Source organism: Sparus aurata, chromosome 7, assembly GCF_900880675.1.
Source record: "Sparus aurata chromosome 7, fSpaAur1.1, whole genome shotgun sequence".
Lineage (NCBI taxonomy): Eukaryota > Metazoa > Chordata > Actinopteri > Spariformes > Sparidae > Sparus > Sparus aurata.
This window is the reverse complement of record NC_044193.1, coordinates 30,263,370-30,268,716: the sequence shown is the minus strand read 5'-3', so window position 1 is coordinate 30,268,716 and position 5,347 is coordinate 30,263,370. Positions and strand designations below refer to the sequence as shown.

The window sequence follows — 5,347 nt, the reverse complement described above, 5'->3', positions numbered from 1 at the left end:
ACTTTTGGACGATTTGTGCTCTGTAGCGCTCGTCTAGAATACACATATACATGACTTGGAGCAATGAGCAGAACGTTTTTCCTGGTTAGCGGACATGGCTGAGGATCCCTCTCTCTCCAGACGGGATTCTCAAACCACACCACCAGCACACCTGGGACCTTCGCAAGTTAAAATGAACGCCAGTCAAATTCATAACTAAACCAGAGCTACATGAACAAATGTCAACAACTGCAGCTAACAGTTAGCTGAGCGGGCTTGCTGGTAGCCAGCAACATTCCTGTACAGTGTACAGGAATCAGCGCTGCTAGTAAGGCAGAAGTAGTAGACCCTCATCGAGCACACTCCTGTAACCAATCATGCTCTTGACTGAGGTTAGGACCTCCTACCTCCTCATTTACATATGGACACAGAAATACAGAAATAAATATATGTAGGTGAAGAGAAATACAGAAATACAGAAATAAATAAATGTAGGTGAACAGAAATGTATAAATAAATAAAAAGCATTTATTCTTTTATTTATACTTTTATTTATTTATTTATACATTTATTTCAGCATTTATTTATTTATTCATTTATTTCAGCATTTATTTATTTATACATTTATTTCAGCATTTATTTATATATTTATGTATTTATTTATGCATTTATGCATTTATTCATGTATTTATTTATGCATTTATGGATTTATTTATTTATTTATACTTATGTCAGGTTTGGTCCTCCATACTCGGTTACATGTTGATTTAAAATACAATAAAGAACTCAAGATTATCCTGATCTTTCTTTATTAATAGAGATTTAAAGGTGATAAAACATTTTATGTGGATGTTTTCTGCTGACTAGAGATGACACCGAAGATCAAGTGAGGTAATCGCAGATTTAATGGATTCAGACACAGCACACTGAATCACTGCTAGTGTGATGTAGTGGAGAAAACAAAAGGAGGATCAACAGCATTACATAAGACCAACAGAAAACAGGAAACAAACTTGTTGGGCATACGTGATGTGTAAGTCAAGATGTGTTTTGTGTTCAGAGCTTTGTAGTTAAGGATGTCCGTAGGCTAGCTGTTGTACTTCATGTGCTGTAACTATGCTTCTGTATGTTTGTGACATGTTTGTTTTTCATCAAAGTGTAATGCCATCAGATTCCTGACATGTGCATTATGGTCTCCTTTGAGTTGCTTTGAACAGATCTTTATACAACATAGACATCATTTTGTATTTAATCACAGGATCACAGGTGCTGGCAGAATCAACTAAACAGCGACAACAATATCCAATTGTGGCACTCAAGCCCAGAGTTAAGTTTTCCAATCCTCTTCATGGGTGAGATTGTATTAACTGCTGAGCTGAGGTCAACACACAGCATCCTGATGTAGCTGTTCCAGTTTAACGGTGCGTGAAGGCTGAGTGGAGGGGAGTTGATATGGCATCCGTTGGGGATCTGTTGGTTTGGTACAAGGTTTGTTTTTTTTCAACATATCTTATGAAGTACATGCTGATCATACAATTTAATGATTATAGAATAATTAAACCATATTATAGATTACATGATTGAATGAACTCATGTTTTACCCTGTGTTAGTTGCGACTGAGGAATCCTGGGCCACTTTCAGTAAGGGAGTATTTTCCCCTGTGATTGTTTTACTATTAAACTGTATATTTTATCATTACATTATTATTAATCATACACTCATTATGACAGCACCATTTTACTGTTGGAGTTGGGTGAAGTAGAGCTTTTTGTGAACTATTATAGGACTGCAATTAACGATTATTTCTTGATTAACTCCAATTAGTTTCTCCAATAATCAATTGATTGTTTGGTTTGTTAAAAAAAATCCCCAAATAGTGAAAAATGGATACAATTACCCAGAGTGCAAAGTGACACCATCCCAATGTTGTTTGATCAAACAAATATTACAAAACACAAAATGATTAATCTATAAAAGGAATCTAAAAACCAAAAGCAGCCACTCTTCACATCTGTAGAAGATGAAGATGGAACCACAGTTTATACAAGAAATGGATTTTATCAAACATTTATCCAAGTAGTTGCTAAGCTTTTTTCTTTCAATTGACTCTTTGTTAAATCTCTATTTGTGTACACTGTTGAGTAGCTTAATCTAAAATAAAACATATTTTAGATGCTTTTCATGTGTTGTGTTAAAATCTTAAATCTGCTAAGCAATGTTTAATGTAAAAATGAAATATTTCCCTTAGAAAATGTTTTAAGTAAATAACAAAAATTTGTAGTAGTACATTTGGCATGCTAACTTCAGTTGACGTCTGTCACGGACATCTCTGCATTGATGTCTTTGACATTACATCAACACTGGAGTTTCTGTTGTGTTTGTTGATAATGTTTATTTTTCATTGTTTTGAACAAAAATTCTGTTCTTCAGAAACATTCAGTGAAAAGCACTTCTCACTTAAGATGGTTAATATAGACAACTAATTTCACACTTGTTTGAATTATGTCACAAAAAGCATGTCTGATATTGTCAGCACAGGTGTAGGGATAAAGACTTGTTCTGGCTTATTGGCACATAGTTTATAAAGTGCTTCTTAACAGTTTTGACTTCAGGATGATTGATAAATACCATCCCTGGTTTCCATTAAATAATACTGTTTTGGGGATGTTATCCATCTGGAGCAAGCAGCCTCTTGGCTGACTCGTCCTTGGTTTGATGTCAATGGTTTCGATTGCACATAAAAAAAAACTGGATCAAAGGTCTGACGGACCAAGGAATCCAGTTTCCACAGAAAAAGAAAAAAAAAAAAAATCCAAAATTTAGCTGCTTCCCCAGAGCCGGCCCTGGGCATAGGCAGTATAGGCAAATGCTAGGGGCGCCGTCATCCGCGGGGGGCGCTGAAAACGGGGGGAGAAAAAAATGAATAATAATAAAAAATAAAATAAAAAATATATTTTTTACCAGTGCCATTAATACTATTCTTTCGAAACATTATATCAGCCCACAGCAACATAACTTCATAGCAAATACTATAAAATAATGGAGAGGCCTTTTCTCTGGTTCCTGGCTCGGTGCACTGTACGTGTCCTCTGTGAGAGGGGCGGGTCGAGAGGCGAGCTGCCTGAATCTGACCGGATCGAGACCCCAAGACCCAGAGAGAGATTTACTGATACTGTAGCGGAACCACAGCGTCCAAACGACTGAAACTATCCGGCACCAAGAGAAGGAAAAGAAGGAATGAAGAGGAAGAAAAACGTGAAGAAGATAGAGGTACAGTAACGTCAATGTGATGAATTGAATTAGGCTACATTAAAAGTTTAATGCATCGTAGTTATCGTTGTTGGAGCAGAGAGTTAGCTTGCTAGCTTACATCAGACGATAGCAGCATCATTTAATAATCAATAAATAGCTGAGTCGACGTGTGTTAATACTCCACCTTAAATTTATCAGGGACATTTCAGGGCTGTACAGTGCAAGCATTTTACTCGCATATGCGCCTAAAAATAGATTGTGCGAGTAGAAAAAATAAAAAGGGAGCTCACGTGCGAGTACGGATTTTTCTCAGTAACGGGTAATCTACTCATCTACTAATTACTATTTCGATCGTTACAACGCTGTTAGCGTTACCGACTATTAAATAGAGTTGCACGGTACCCGCGGTACCCACGGTACCCCGCGGTGCCAAATCCTAACGGTTCCTACTATACTAGAAATTCTACACGACGGTACTACCGTGGATTACAATACTACCGGTGCCAGTTTCCGCTACATAGCGGCCGCCTCTACTCTCCTCCCGGCTTCTCACTGCATGCTACTCCCTTGTAAACAAACCCACATGCAACTACTGCAACCGAACTACACAGCTACTAAATGATTGGCTGTTTGCCTGTTACTGGTGATGTCCGGGGATATGATAGGCTGTTTCCGCACGCTGGGTCCGCCCGTCTGTTAGCTGATTGGCTGTTCGTGTGTTTCTGCCGGCAAGAATGAATTCCATGAAGACAGCTCCGCTTCGACAGAAATTCACTTCAAAACAAACAGCAAACTAAAGTTCTGTCTCGCCCAGGCGCGCGCACGGCTTACAGTCACTAACACGAGACAACACACTCACCATGGCAGAAGCACCGGCCCGAGCGGCGAGTCTGCCGCTGCGTCGTCGTCAGCGGCACCACTAATTTTGCTCAAAAAGCCAAACTCCAAAAGTCACATTTGGAACTATTTTAGCTTTAAACAAGGCACAGATGGTAAAGCAAAAGACGAGGCCGTCCACTGTGCAGGCGCTGCCACCAAGCTGTAGGAGCCAAAGGAGGGAACACATCCAACCTCATAAAACACCTGCAGTGTCGTCACCCAGATTTATATGTCGAATACCAGAGGCCTGTACTGCGAAGGGGGCTCAACATAGCCAGGCTTTGTGCTCATGATGCAGCTCAACAAAGCCCCAAGTCCCCAAACAGAGTTAAACGGTACTGCGACGGTGGTTATCAACTTACTTTGTCAAGTCCGGTTCTCTGCTTTGTGCTCTGCGCGCGTACATGTAAAAGGGGGCGTTTGACGTCATATTATTCTACTTCCGTGCGAAAATGGATCGATCCCGGGCCACATATTTTACTCAAGATGAGCAGATTCTTATTATGCAGGACTATGAAGAATTCAAGGACACAATCACGGCAAAAAGTAACACTGTCGCCGCCAGTAGAGCGAGGGAGGGCTGCTGGCAGAAAATAGCTGACCGTGTAAATGCGTAAGTTAACAATGATTAATATTAAGATAAATATTATATTAAGCCCTTAGTGTTTTAATTTCTGAAAGCTCAACATTGTGCAACTTTTACATATTAACCCTCATCCATTTAAAAAATAAATACACTGAAGCAACAACTATCTTTTTTCATTTTTGAATGATGTCTATATTGTTTTCACATTTTACTGATCTCAGTTATAGAATGCGCGTGTGTGTTTTATTGAAAGCGAGGCTGAGTGTGCGTAGGCTCGGTGTTTTTTTTATTTTTTATTACTGTGTCGGGATGAACAAGCAAATGTAGCGACTGTCCCTGTACAATGACAATAAAGAGCTTCCTGACAGTGAAAATCGCTCAAGCCTGTAAGATTTGTGTTTGGGTGTACACTGCCCTACAACGGGTGAAACATTGATCAGTTCATCAGTTTATTCATGGCCACATCAAAGAAATAATTAACTTTACTCATTATCTGTGACAAATAAATACTAGGTTGGCCTAATTAATATTTCATATTGCATTTTATTAAGATGTGGAAGCAGCAGTCGGACATGGCAGCAAGTTAGAGCCAAATACAAACACATCATTCAAAGTGGTATGTAGCCAAGCTGCCCCATCATTTTGTCAGT

At 39.1% G+C, this 5,347-nt stretch overlaps 1 long non-coding RNA gene across 1 annotated transcript; it reads right to left on the bottom strand.

Annotated features, from left to right (window-relative positions):
* Nucleotides 1-861: 861 nt before the first annotated feature.
* On the bottom strand, nt 862-4,503 carry LOC115585266 (uncharacterized). The gene is made up of 2 exons (XR_003984679.1): nt 4,474-4,503; nt 862-1,449 (listed from the first exon to the last, which is right to left on the bottom strand). It is a non-coding gene; the product is annotated as an uncharacterized LOC115585266 (long non-coding RNA).
* Nucleotides 4,504-5,347: the final 844 nt, after the last annotated feature.